General features: G+C 41.7%; 1 protein-coding gene across 4 annotated transcripts in view; it reads left to right on the top strand.

Moving 5' to 3' along the window:
* The first annotated feature begins 8167 nt into the window (after positions 1-8167).
* NLGN4X (neuroligin 4, X-linked) overlaps positions 8168-15384 on the top strand; it is a 354547-nt gene continuing 347330 nt past the window's right edge. The window contains exon 1 of one of the 4 annotated variants that reach the window (XM_011972100.1): positions 8168-8670. The gene's annotated coding sequence lies outside the window, so the exon portion shown is untranslated. Of the gene's footprint in view, positions 8671-9372; positions 9531-9987; positions 10339-15384 lie in introns of those variants that run through there. The other 3 variants (XM_011972101.1, XM_011972103.1, XM_011972102.1) reach the window with 3 other exon arrangements.

Consider the following 15384-nt stretch of genomic DNA (forward strand, 5'->3'; position numbering starts at 1 on the left):
TTTTTAGTAGAGAGGGGGTCTCACCATGATGGCCCGGCTGACCTCGAACTCCTGACCTCAAGTGATCCACCTGCCTTGGCCTCCCAAAGTGCTAGAATTACAAGCGTGAGCCACTGTGCCCAGCCCCCAGTTGCATTTGAATATCAGATAAACAAAGAAAAAAATACAGCATAATTATATCTCAAATATTGCATGAAACATTCTTTTACCAATGTTTTTGTGAGTCCTGTATTTTTAGCTGTCAAATCTGGCAACCCTAGGCCCAGATGTCTGTGCTAACGTCTGGTCTATTGTCTATCTACCACTTAGACAGATACTTGTGTGGTTATAAGCTGTATACTTGTGTGGTTATAAGCTGACCACTCCACTTCTCCCAGACAGCTTCCTTACATAAGTTTCCTATGACAAAGTCCCTGTCTTAATACTGCTCATCTTCTCGAAGATGCATTTAAAAAAATCCATTAACACCTTTCACATTAATTAGGGCACTTCCTGTGCAAGTAACATAAACCCACTTAAATAAGCTTGATCAAAAGAAAACGGAAAAGGAAATGTGTTCAAGGATACAGGATGTCTCAGAGGCTCCAAGGGCAGTGTAGCAAAATGAACACTGTCCACTAAAAATTCATGTCTACCCAGAACCTAGGAATGTGACCTTACTTGGAAACAGGGGCTTTGCAGATGTAATTAAGGTAAGATGAAGATGAGATCATACCAGATTAAGGTGGGTCCTAAATCTAATGAGAATGTCCTTACAAGAGACAGAAAAAGACACATGAAGACACATACAGAGGAGAAGGCCATGGGGAGATGGAGGCAGAGACTGGAGTGATGCGGCCACAAGCCCAGGGATGCCTGGCGCCACCAGGAGCTGGGATAGACAGGAAGGATCCTCCCCTAGAGCCTCTGGAGGGAGAATGGTCATGCAGACACCTTGATGTCAGACTTTTGATCTCTAGAACTAGGGGAGAGTAAATGTCTTTGGTTTAAGCTACCCAGTTTAAGGTACTGTGTTATAGGAGGTCTAGGAAACTCATACAGGTAAGAATGTGATGGGGCTGGGTGTGGTAGAGCGCACCTGTCATTTCAGCACTTTGGGAGGCTGAGAAGCAGGAGGATCCTGAGAGGTCAGGAGTTTGGGACCAGCCTGGGCAATCTAGTGAGACCCCGTCTTTATACTAGATTGGTGCAAAAGTAATTGCAGTTTTTGCCATTAAAAGTAATGAAAAAACCAAAATTACTTTTGCACCAACTTAATAAAAATTACAAAAATCAGCTGGGCATGAAGGCACACACCTGTAGACCCAGCTACTGAGGAGGCTGAGACAGCAGGATCTCTTGAGCTCAGGAATTCGAGATTGCAGTGAGCTATGATAATGCCACTGCACTCTAGCGTGGGCAACAGAGCAAGACTGTCTCTAAAAGAAAAACAAGAACAGCAAAAGAATATGATGAAGATCTAGAAGGATGTGCAGCTCTTCTCTTTGTCATTCATTACCTTTCTGTCTTCATATCTGCTTTGTACAAGTCAACCATCCTGGGAATATAAACCCCTCTGTATTGTATAAATATATATATATGTATAATATAAATATAGATATAGGTAAATCCCTATGCATCAATATGTAGAGATAACTATACATATAGACAGATCCATATCTCTATAGATATCTATAGAAGATGCAGATATACATATGTATTTCATAGATACCTATAGAAGATACAGGTATCTACAGAGATAGAGATACAGATATACATTGAAATAGACATAGCAATTTCTACAAACATCTATGTAGAGACAAATGTATGAATTTGTATAAATCTATCTATCTATCTATATGCCTATTTCTAGATCTCTCTATATATACATGTGTATCAATAATTCCAAGGTCCCAATTAACTTGGAGAAAGATTTATGTACATTTCCATACTTTTAAAAGTGTAGTGCATGTTGTCATTCATCAAAGGGACATAGACATTGTAAAAGATTTTCATTAAAAAGTCTTAGGCAAGAACATTGGTACAGTCACTGCAGAATGTCATTTAAAAATGAACTCTATTTTGGGCCTCTTATTTGGGATTCAATATCCTTGGTTTTCTTACAAAAGCAATAGTTAATGGATTTCTCACCGTCAATGAATGTAGTGAAATTTTGGAGCCTGAATCCTTTTTAAAAATCAGGGCCATTTAAAAGTCATTTAGGCTAATCATGCCCAGTGATGAAATAATAACCGGGGACAGAATTTAGAATAATCAAATGGAAGGCCAGCAGAGAGCATAACTCTCTACTGCGGATGCATGTTACATAATTAATGGTGTGTTACGGGTTTGAAATAACAGAAGTCAGAAGGACAAAGGTTTCAAGAAATCAGAAATAGACTCTTGCCCACAAAGATATCTTTATTCCCATTCATCAGATACAAAAATGGAATTAAGGGCATGTACAACCTTTTTATTGGAAAATATCAATTTAAAGTATTTCCTTCAAGCTGTATTAATCTTATAAAATACTTTCCCTACAAAACCAATGGGAAAAAACAAGAGCAACTCTTTATCTCCTCCATCTGGATTTCTGTAATTATATTTACATGCAAGAAATGTTACATACATTTAACTATTTCAATAAAGTCTTACTTAAGTGACTGACATTAATTTTAAATTTATGATAATTTGGCTTCAACTGGTCTGGAGTTTACTTGCTATCATTGAAAGAAAAAGGTTTATTTAGCAACTTTGGAGTGTAAAATAAGACAGAATGAATTTTCCTTAACCTTAAAGATGCAGATATTTCTAGGGTTTACAGCATATTACTCTTATTTAATCTATGTTGTTAATTACCTTATATTTTAATTGACTTCAAATCCTGTTTGGGAATAACGTTTCTAAATGTTTTCTAAAAAACTGAGTATGTTGTTTATCCTGGTTTATGATTTATACACATATATATTTTTATATATTTTCTAGTTTACATATATATCTATATATATATATATAGCTATATCTTTTTATGTATCTATATCTATATATTTGCATGTGTGTATATAGATAGATATAGGTATCAAAACAGATATTATATAAATGTTACTCTTTGTCCTATCGTTTCTCAAATTTATTAAACCTCATGTTCTGAACTGGCCTCATATAATGGTGACTACCTAAGGCAATTATCATCAACATGTTGCCAAGAATTTTTTCTAAAATGGTGTCTACGATAGCAAATGAAAGTAAGAAACACCACAAATAAACTAACAGATAAATAAAAATAAAATGGAACAATCGTTTGGATCAGAAGAGGCATTGGGTAAAGAATTAGCTATGCAAGGCTATGTCCTATTTATCCATCTTGAGTATTTTGCAGTTTGTGGAATAAGCAACAGTTCTCACATTCATGCTTAGTGAATAGTGAATAAAAACAACAATCAGCAAACCACTTAACAATGACCCACCACAACCCTGCTATTTCTGAATTTACCTTATCGTTTTTTTTCCTTTCACATAAGACTATAATTATGATTTCAACTTCCTCATCGGATCCCCAGTCATGAATCTATCTAACATATTCAGCTGAAGGCTGTCAAGGATCTACTGATTCCAAAATGCAATGTACTCTCCCTTCGTCCTTCACTCCTAAAATCTCTGAAGACCTTGACACTGTTGACTCCTGCCTACTCCTTGTGGAGGTTAAAGTCCTTCCTTGAATTCCATACCATACTTTCTCTTACCTAAGATCTTCTGCAGATGGGAGAATGACCCTATTTTAGGTTGTTATCAAGACCCTACCCAGTGTCACTTTCTCCAAAGATTTGCCTTTTCTCTTAAGAGAACAGTTTCTACATTTTACACCAAAATGTTAAGTATCATATCCATAGGCTTTGTGCTCAGATCTACAGATCCTACCTTAAGATCCCTATCCAGGTCAAATCTCTTGTCCCAAAGGTCTCAGGTCTGTGGGTCATTGGTATTTCTATGATCCACCAGCACCTCATTTTTCTTTCCAAACAAGTGACTTTGGCTGATTGCACTCTCATTCATCTTAGCCTTCCCATCTCACCACATGAAGGCTATCTCTAGTCTCTTCTCATTTTAGGGCTCCATCTCATTTTTACTCAACTTCTGCAGCTATGCAGATAGTCAAATGCCACTCATAGTGAAAAAAAATTCATTATAACTGTGTTATTTTCACTACTACTGCCCTAATTTATGAATGCAGCAGCCTCACTGTCCTCTTTTGTTCTAGAATGTCCCAGCCCTTAAATCCCCTCAGAGTAAACTCTCTGAAAGGTAATCTCTGATATCACTCCCCACTAACACCCATAAGGATTCCAACCAATGAATATTCATCAACCTCTGTAGTCCAGCCTGACCGATTTCTTCTTATTCTCCTCTATGAATCGTAAAAGCTTATCATCAGCTCACCACCACTCTTGTTTTCAAGGCTTAATTTGAGGAAAAAACAATCTCATGTAGTGGGGTGACCCCCCCAAATGCAGGTTCCTAGAACTCACTCAAGACCTGCTAAGTTTGAATCCTGGTGTTTAGCTCTAGAGGCATTAATTTTGTAACCATCTTCCTGGGTCATCCTTGTGCACCTTGAACTTCCAAAGCCTTTGCCCACTCCATATCTGTTTCTCTTTTCCAGATATTATTAACCTGGAATAATTTCCCACTCCTGCTCTCCAATTCCCCAGGAAAACCTTGTTCATCTGTGAACGATTTTCTCAGCATCCCAATAGGAAGCCTGTTATGCCTTCTGTATGGTTTGGAGATGGCATATATCACACATTGAGTTGCATTTTAATAATTAAAGAGCTTAATTTATCCTCTTATTAGATTGTAAGCACCTTCTATACTATACATATTTATCTCTCTAATAATGATTAGTAACTAATAACATAGTCTGTATTGCTATTGCATGAACAATTATTATCCTACTGAAAATATTTCTGTTTCACTTGGACCATTGTATTAGGAGAGTCAATACGAATCAGTAGTGCCCCACTGGCTTCAAGAGTATTGCATTCAGAGTTCTACATATTGCTCTCACAGGAACTTGAATATAATACGAGAATGTGGTTGATGGAGACACTGAGACAGAGAGAACAAGTAGTGTGGTATAGATTATTTCTCATGTTCCCTCCAGTTCTTTGTACCAAACCCAACTTATGTATCGTTCTTGGAAACCTACTGTTTTATTTCATTTTATGACTCCCCCCAACTCCCACATTTCACTATACTCCACAGTTAGATTTAAAATGGAAGCATGAAGAATGATAACCTTATCCCTTCCAGGAATCTTGGATCTAAACTTCTCTAGCGCCTCTGTCTGTGTTGCAATCTGGTGGCCCAATTGTTAAAAACTGGTGTTTTGGGTCCTATCCTGGTCTCCTGTGAGGGATTTTGGATTAGGGGAAATGATAATTTCATAACATCTTATATTCACTTTTTCTTCCAACCATGATTCCGTCTGTCTAAGATGCTTTCTGATTTTTTTCTTTTTTTGAGGGAGGGTCTCATTCTGCTACCCAGGCTGGAGTACAGTGGCATGATCATGGCTCACTGCAGCCTCCACCTCTCTGGCTCAAGTGACCTTACCCCTTCAGCCTCCTGAGTAGCTGCTACCACAAGGGTACACTACCAATACCAGCTAGTTTTTAAATTTTTTCATAGAAACAGTGTCTCACTATGTTGCCCTATTTTAAAAATTATTTTTAAAAACTCTCAATGGAGTCATTCAGATAGAAGTGAAAATGTGCCTGCCTCCTCTCTTCCAGGTCACATGTCTCAGGGAAGAGATCTGCTACTCAACTAATGCAGCCACAAACTAAGCCAAGCATTCAGATTTTGCCCAAACTCTCCCTCCCAATCTCACTTTATCATGCTGCCTTAAAGTATTTAGAAGTGATGTCTCCCCACACCAACTTCTCTTCCCTTCGCTACCCTTCCCTTCCTTTTCTGTCCCTTCCCTTTCTCCTTTTCTCTTTCTCTCTCTGTGTTTCTCATTCAGGACTTCATTTGTTGCATCCATTCTTGCAACAATCTTACAAATATTTTCTTTTCTTTCCACATTGGCCCTCTTCAACTTGTTCTCCACGTTGCCATCACAATGATTGCCCTAAAATATAAATCTGATCATTTCTTCCCCGCTCGCTGCAGAAAATATGTTACTGGCTTTCCCACTGCCTACTGGATAAATTCTACCTTTTCAGCATGGCATTCAAAACTCTTCACAATTAGGTCTCTAATCCTTTCTTTACCACCTTCTTTTCAAACTCAATGTCCTGGCATGCCAAACCCTCCCTATTTCTAGATCTCCACACACACAGTATTGCTATGATGTCTTTATCCATGAACTTCTTCACCCAGTCAGTGTCTGTGTACCATTTCTTCCCTACTCAGAAAGTTCTTTCTTTGCAAACCCTTCCTTAATCATTTTCACCTCCATAGGTCCCTACGAATTCATATGTATTCCTTGTGCACACCTTGTAAGCCTATTTTTTTCTCATGCTTTTGGCTATCTTGTCCACTAGACTGTATGCTTTCTCAAAAATAAATGGATGAGTTTCACTCACAGATGCATGTCAGTGCTTAGGACTGTTCCAGTGGTTAAAAAAAAAAAACCCTGAATTTATGAATAAGTCAATGAATTAATACATTCTTGGCAAAACCTATGACGTTCTGGCCTACTATAAATTACTGTGTTAAAGTTGAGATTCTGCTTTAGTTTAGGATATAGATATCTATATATATGTCCATATATCTACATCTATATGTCTATATCCATGTATATCACTGATTTGGGGAATAAGCTATACTTATTAACAATATTATTGTGTTAGGTCTTCAGTATCTACACAATAATGGAAAAAGTACATGTATGTTTCTAAGTATCTATCCAATAATCAGAACACACACATACGTATGGATGGATATATGTTTTTTCCATTATTGGGTATAGGTACCTATTAATAGATAAGTGTATATCTGTGTACCTATCTTGTTGGTAAAAGGTGCTTTTATACATATTATTTCATGTAGTCTCCACAAGAAGCCCACAGGAAAGGTAATTTTAATCTCAGTTTAACAGATTCACAGAACATAACTGACTTTACAACAAGGCAAAGTTTGTGAGGATAGAGTCTTTACACGAAACCAGGTCCCCAAATTGGTGTCTATCACCTTCCCTATTATTGGTCATGCTGCCCAAGTATCCTTCACATCATCGTGGCAGGCTTCATGCTTCGGTTTACTGCCTAAAGCAGAAGCAATTAGGAGGATATCCTATGTGTTGCAGACACTATTTTTTTCCTTCCATAAATGAATTAATGGACCATGAAATAATTTTAAGAAAAGCTAACTTTTCTGGCCAGGCAGAAGAATAAAAGTAATCACCATGTAATATTGTTGTGAAGACTACGAGGCCCCACACATTAACTCAGCTAATCATTACAGTATTACATGTCGATTATCTGTTCCATTTTGCAGATGCAGAAATGGAGGCAAACCACTAAAATACACACCTAAAGTCACATGCAACTTGAACCCAAGCAATCTCATTTTAAAATCCGTGTTCATTGTCACAACACTCTATGATGCCCTCTGATCTTTGCATTGCCAAATTAAATCCAACTTTCTCCAACTCAACTTTAAGTACAGGGGCCATACCCCCATCCTCGCCCCATGCAACTTGAAACTCCCTCGGAAAGATAACCTCCTGGACCCTGGAAATGAAGAGGCGTATTTAAAAACAAATGCCTCATCCTGGGCACAACTCCAATGTTTTATCAAACTCATGAACGTATAAGAATAGAAGAAAACAAAAAGCTTTCATCGATCCTCTCTCAACCATACCCTGAGCATAAAAGAGGTCCTCTACTTTACAGAGCTGCATTCCAATGTTTGCTGCTCTTAAAATTTTTTTTTATATCATTGCTTCCCAGTTGACTGACAATAACGCAGATACAGGGACTGCTGGAGATCATGACCTTAAACAGTTAAAGATGTTTGCATATACTGCAGCATGTTTGGTGTGGAGGGTATCTAGAGAGTCCTAAAAAAGCAAAGAGGAAGAAGGTTTGCTGTGCGCGTCTGGTGCTGTGGCACCGTGTGCCATGCCCACCTGCTCTATCTCCCGGGTACCCGGGATCTCTCCTTTACAGCTGGTTTGCACTGGGATTAGCTGTTCTTTGCATGAGGTTGTAGCTGTGGATGTGGTTTCTGTAGTGATGGGGCCGACTCCGGAGATCTATTGGCTGCTGGCTTTGTAAATTTCATTCAGTTTGGTCCAATGGCAGAGGGAGAGCCCCGGAGACAGCAGGACCTCTCTCCTCAATCTCTCTTTTTCTTGCAGAACCGTCTCTCTCCCTTCTCTGTCTCTTAGCACAGAGCTCTTATTCAGCCACTAGCTCGGCCCTTCCTGCTTCAATTGTAATGCTTGTTCTGCCCGTCCACAGACCATTGACGGCAGAAACAACGAATTTCCTCCAAACTAGGCGGTGTTGGTGGCTCTTGCATTCCTCTGGATGAGCAAATCTAGTTGGGGGGCTCCAGAAGGGGAAGGCTCCTGGGCTTTCAAAACATCCTCCTGAATCATACCTCGTTTCGAGTTCCCTAGAAAAATCTGGACGTGTAAAAAGAACTCTTAACAGCCGATGCAGCTCTTCCAAAGCTAAGGTAGGTGTAGTTTTAAGACGTGTCTCTGGGATATTATTCTCCTTATTTTAAAAAGCCGTTTAAACATTTTGACTTGCAGTGGTTTTCCAGCAAAGGATGGAAAGCCTCACTGCAGATACTTGAGTTTCACTTTATTTGATCTTTTTTTTCTTTTATGGTTATTAATAATATTTTTGGAAAATTTGAACAGGACTTTCTCCTATCTGTCTCGCTCCATTTCTTAGGTGTGGGTGGGAGTGTGGACCTTCATACGGCTTTTACATGCAACCTCTCCACAGAAATACTTGGTTTTATTTTCACTTAAAAAGAAAAATCCGGACTACCGTTGTTTGGAAGCGTTTTGCTGCAATCAGCTATTTGAACGGTTCTGGGGCCGTGTGTGATGTGTTTACAAAGTAGCGCTGCCTTCCATACAAATAAACAGAAGATTGTGGCGGGGAGAGGGGAAAAATATATATATGTATCTGCAGTACAGGGAGAGAAGGAGCGAAGCGGTCAGGGCTGGAGATGGTGAAGGCAGGAAGACTTCTGCAAACTGTGAGGCATGGGAGGCTTTTCTTTTCTTTTTCTCCCCCCCACCCCCCACTCCCTTCTTCTTTAAGAAAACTGTCAGCTACCACCGCCTGGGGTGCTTTTTTGCGGGGTTGGGGGAGTGCGGTTAACCAGAGAGAAAAAGGGAAAACAGGCTTGGTCGGGGTTGCATTAAGCGATTTTTTTTCCCCTCCTTCATCTCCGGGCCTTGGATAAGATGACGGCTTGGGTGATGCACGAAATAACGCACGAGACTGATTAGACCTGGCTTGGCTGGGCTAGGGAACGATCCAGGCGCGCTGGAGACCCCGCGTGAAGACGAAATGACCGTAGCTCCGCGCTGTTTCTGCAAACCGGGGAGCGGGCTCCATGCACCCCTTTCCCGTGTGTGTGGGTTTCGAGGCGGGTGGGAAGGGTGAGGCAAACCGCAGAAAGGGGTAGAGCTGGTGGTTTTGCTTCTTCGGGAGCCTTTGAGTGTAGTCTGAACCTTTGAGGGGGGCGCTGGGGGGCTTGCAGCTGCCGCCCTGGGAACCATCTCTGAACTGTCCGCTTATCCGGAGGAGCGGAAAAGTTGGAAGCTGCGAGGACAGACGACCGGAGCCCTTGTCTGGGTCTCAGGGGATCTGGAGCCCTAGTCGGTGCCCACTGAGAACACCCCTTCTAGGAGTGGGGGTGTCGGGGGGAGTGTTAAGCCTGCGGGACGCACAGTCCGCCAGTCCCCTAGGTGGGGACGGGGAAGGAGGCTGAGGAGTAGGTTCCAATAGGCGCACCACCCCCACAGCCCTGGAAAACGCAACCGCCACCCCCTCTTCCCTCCCATCCCATCCCAAGGCTCTCTGCTGTCCCGGGCCGATTTCATCTCGTCTCTTACCCCGCCTCCCCGCCTCTCCGCCTGCCAATTCCCGCGCGGCTGGGCTCGGCCCCTTCCCACTCCAGTGGGCAGAACTGATGGAGAAGATCCGCCAAGCGCGCAGCCAGAGGCGGGGGAGACAGTGGCGGGTGGGCGAGGGGCTTCTAGACCACGCAGGGAGAGAGTGAACTTCAGTCCCGCCCCCTCCCCAAGGCCGCGGCTGGGGCTCCCCCAGCCCGCGCTGGCACCCGCGTGGCCTGACCAGCGGAAGAGCGAGCAGGGATGAGGTGGGGAGAGGGAGGTAGGTGCCGCTCGGCTGCAGATGATGCGTGGGCGGGGGGCTTGCTGTGGGAGGAGAGGCCCAGGTCCCGGCCTGCGCCCTCCACTCCGCGGCTGCTCCCTCCGCCTCTGGTTTTCCAAGAGGCCGGCCGCTACCCCGGGGGATGCTCTTATCTTCCAGCCGTTCTCCTGGACACCCCTTCCTCCTCCTCTCCCTCAACCTGACCTGGCTTTTTCGCCCCTCCGAGAACCGGTAGGCTGGGGTCCCTCGGCGTGGTTCTCCTAGGCCTCACCCGGAGCTTTGCGTTCCTGGTATCGGGGCCCCGTGCACCGTGCAGCCCTGGGCCCGGGCGCACCATTCCGGCGCCTGCTCGCCGCCAGACACAGCAACCTTTCTTCCCGGAGAGGCGGGGGCGGGAGCGGGGGGGAGTCAGGTCAACCCTTGCACCCCCGAGGCCTGGCCCGGGCCACCCTGGGAACGGATGTCCTGCATGGAGGCCGAGGGGCACCCGGAGGACGTCCTCCGCATCGTACCCCTCCCCTTCCCCAGAAGGCTTTTTTTTTTTTTTTTGTACTGCGGGTTTCTTTTTCTCTGGCTTCTTCCTCTGCACCTACGGCAGGTGTGAGCCTTTTTTTATGTATGTGCTGCTGCTATCTCGGGGATGCGGGGGAGGGGGTGCAGAAGGCAGCGTGGAGGGGTCCTTGGAGGTTCCGGCGGGGTTTTGGCCTCTGCGGTGCGCCCGGGCTTGCAACTCGCGCGGGCGCTGGGCGCGCGCGTCACGAATTCAGCCTAGAGCTTGGGCGAGTCTGCGGGGAGCGAGGACGGAGGATCTTGATCTGTCATTTGGACCCAACTTAAGAAATTTGGGGTGGGGGTTGGGTGGGGGTTTTGGAACTAAGCAGGTGATGTTCTTGCGAGCTGAATCCACAAGGTGGTAGTATGGCTTCTTCTTCTTCTTTTTAATTTATTTTACTTTATTTTGTTTCTATTTGGTCATTTTTTTGTGGGGGGCGGTGGTTTGTTGTTGTTGTTGTTGTTGCTCTTATCTCATGCTTTTTGAAGGCATCCGTTGCCTGTAGGGTTTACATCGGAGCGCATTGCATTATATTTTCTTAAAAGGGGGTGGTGTGCGTGAGCTCCCATCTCAGAATCAGCCCTTCCTGTGATGTGAGGAAGGCGAAAGCAAAAGAAAAAAAAAAAAAGAGAGAGAGAAAGAAAGGAAAAAAAAAAAGGAAAAGAAAAAGTTTAGGAAGACCTCGTTATCCTGACGAAGCAGAATTGCCAGTTTGTGTGGGCGTTCTGCGGGCGACATAGAAGTTCATGCTTAAGAAATCCGGGGTAGTTTCCTTTTTCAGCTAGAAATTAAACGGCCAGGGTGCAAACACCTGACTTTGATGAGAACAAAGCGGCAGAAACTGCAAGAGACCTGCATAGTTTGAATGGACACACTGAGCCTTTTCCTAGGGGATGGCAGAGCGGGGTGAAATCAGAACGCAAAGAAATCTGCAGTTTTATGGGGGCAGATTTGGAGAGTGGAGAATTATTTCATACCTTTAGTTGGCTGTGGGGAAGATGTTAGCAGTAATCCATTAAATCCTCAGCACAGATTTTCCTGTGAAAATGTGCAAAATGTTAAGAGGGGGAGGGATGGCTAATGGCACATGGTTGCTTTAATTCCTGTATTTCCAGAAAAAAATATGAAACTTCTGTGTATCCTGAAATTAAGAATATAGGAATTTCATGGAGACCTCTGCAAGCATGCATTTTCTCAGATTAGAAATTCAGTATTTTATTACTCAATGAAATGTAGAATGCGTGTGTGTGTGTGTGTGTGTTTATACAGACATACACGCACGCATTCTACATTTCTACATATATATGTGTGTGTGTACATGTATATATATATATACATATGGCCATTTTAAAGAGTATTTTCTTTGACATGTAAGAACATAATCAGGGCCAGTTGTAGCAAGTGTAAAATTACTTCATCAGTTTTAAGTCAGTGGATTAAAATGGGAGGCTTGATTTTTTTTTTGAAACCAGAATAATAATTACATTTTCATAATAATACCTGTGCACGGATGCAGTTTTAAAGATGCTTTGATGTTTTCTTCTCCGGTGGAAGAATTGTTGCTTTTCTTTGTGTTTTATTTAAATAAACTAATGTTGAATATACGGTTGGCCCTAAAACCAATAACCTAGCTGATTTTTACCCAAACCTAGGAATATAACAGATATTTGATAAGGGACTGGTGGGTGCATAAGATAGATAATGAAGTTATCTTGATGCTGTGAAATTTACAAGCAGACTTGAAGGAATTTGAAAGTTCATAGTTGTTGGCCTGGAATGTAGACTAATGGTAAATATATAGATTTTTTTAAATGTGCGAACTTGGCTATTTCATTGTTTTGTGTGTAGTAATTTGTGGAAAGCTTATAGTCTCTCCACAAAGATGAGACTGTTGACTGACTCCGCAACGGAGACTTGCTTTTGGAAGTGCAGGGGTCTCTTTAAAAGCCATTTGAAATACTGTGCTTTTATTTCTAGACCACAACCAAAAGGTTCTCACAAAACTAAACATTCAAGTGCATGAGGGAATGACCTCTGTTTAACATTCTTTCTTTTTAATTGGTACGCCACATTTCAAACCTTTCGTAATACTGTTGAATATCGTCAGTAGTGCAACTTGTTGAGCGAATGCATTGCGTTCAGATGAAGTAGCAATATACAAATATTTTAAGTCATTTAATATCCTCCTTCTAAAGATACTCTTATCTGGTTAAAATATACTTAAATTCCACATATGGTGAGAGTTGGTCTTAGAATGTGAATGTCAAGTGTAAGAGACAGAATTTCAGTGTGTAAACCGGAATGTATTCTTTCTGTATTGCTTTCTGACTCTTAATATTTTAACAATGCTTTCCCCTTTTAAAAACGGGGAACTCTGTTCGGTTTAGTTTAAATCTGTTGCTCTTTTTGTGTGTGTTTTTGTCTGAATACTGCACTTTTTCAGAGGACAGACTTCGTCTCCTGCTTAATTATGTGAATGGATATTCAGACAGATTTGAATAGCCACCACTGATATCTTAAACTCCTGAGCTACCAGTTTGAAATCAAAGACACAGCTTTTGCAACAGTCAGTTAGAGAAAGTGAGAATCAAAATTGAAGCCTAGGCTGTTGAGGCAGTTAGGTCATCTGCTGTGCCCTCTACTACCATTCACTCAATGAATATTTTACAGTTTTGTCATTTTTCTCTAAACAACCTACATTTGGACTTTGAAAGTCTGCACTGTTCTTTGTTAAGTGAATGACAATGTAGGAAGCCCTTCCTCATTTTTCTTGGGGCAGAGTAGCACACATCAACAAGAAAAAAAGAAGGTGATATCTCCTAGCAGTTTGTCATTATGCCATTTATAGGCTTTGAATAAATGTATAGATGAAGAGGCTTTCTCTCTGCAGGTGGTTACATTAAACAAAAAATAAGTAAATAAAAGGCTTATAAAATCATTACAGGAGTGGAAGGTTGATGGTGGAAAACAGCCCATCTACCTCGGGCTGAGATTTCAAATTTATAGACATTTCGTGTTGAGTTCACATGTCCCAGGTGTATGCGGAACACCTCCACACACCACGTGTTCCTAAAGCACTCTCATCTTCCCAGAAATGGTACCTGAAGGAGAACAGACCTAACCCCTACAATACTAAAATACATATATATGAAACTATATATAGTAAGATACATATCCTACTATATAATATATATATAGCAATAGATATTATAGTAAGGTCTGCATCTATATATAAAAGTATAATATGTATCTTATTATTTTATATATATAGATAGTGAGATGAGGTGTATTAATCCATCCTCAGGCTACTAAAAAAGACATACCCAAGACTGGATAATTTATAAACGAAAGAGGTTTAAATGACTCACAGTTCAGCATGGCTGGAGAGGCCTGAGGAAACTTACAATCATGGTGGAAGGGGAAGCAAATACTTCCTTCTTCACATGATGGCAGGAAGGAGAGGAATGAGAACCGAGTGAAGGGGGAAGCCCCTTATAAAATCAACAGGTCTTGTGAGAACTTACTCACTATCATGAGAATAGCATGGGGCAAACTGTCCCCATGATTCAATTACTTCCCACCAAAGGGTCCCTCCCACGACACGTGGCGATTATGGGAGCCACAATCCAAGATGAGGTTTGGTGCGGACAAAGCCAAACCATACCATGAGGTTTTATTGAATTTATTTGAGACAGGAAAAGAGTAATCCTCCATAATTTAGAAAGGAGATGAAATACAGTGAACATTTAGGGTCTCATCACTTGAGGAATACATTTCAAAGAGAGAAATGTTAATTTCAGTATAGTGCTAATGAAATGATCTAGGCTTTCAATGCTCTCTGGAAATGTGAATAAATGGCCCAGAATTTTGTTTAGGTTGTTTTATTTAAAATGTATGTTATATAAAGAAATCATGGTTTGTCAAAGTAACAGAGTGCTATTTTTGGCTTACAATAGGACTTTTTTAGTTCTACCTGTTAATATCGGTGATCATTTTGGTTTTAAGAGGCCAATACCTGATTGGATGATGAAAACTTGGATCTCAAAGCCATCACCCCAGACTTGTGATTTTATGAACATCTGTGGGCATCTCTCCCGGCTCCCACATCAACCCTTCATCCAGGCTCATTTTCTCTGTTTTTGCTTGGTTGTTTGTATGCTTTGTTTGGGGAGAGGGGACACATATTTTGCTAAGGGCATCTTTTTCAGGCCTGAAACTCAGCCTGTCATATAAGCTGAAAAGGAACTTGAGTTGTTTCAAGTTGCATTGTATGGTAAGTTTTTGGGTCCTTTTTAAAAAAAGGACTGAGGTTACTAAGTGTTACTGGCACTGATAAAAGAGCTATGGTGAATTGTGGTTTGTTTTTGCAAAGTACAGAAAAGGCCTCCTTGGTTCTGTGATGATGGCTGTGGTGAAGTTGCATGTGGTGCCATTTTCCATGTTTAGTATTTCAACACCACCAATATATGGCTCTGGAGT

Source organism: Mandrillus leucophaeus, unplaced genomic scaffold, assembly GCF_000951045.1.
Source record: "Mandrillus leucophaeus isolate KB7577 unplaced genomic scaffold, Mleu.le_1.0 Scaffold127, whole genome shotgun sequence".
In the NCBI taxonomy this organism is placed as follows: domain Eukaryota; kingdom Metazoa; phylum Chordata; class Mammalia; order Primates; family Cercopithecidae; genus Mandrillus; species Mandrillus leucophaeus.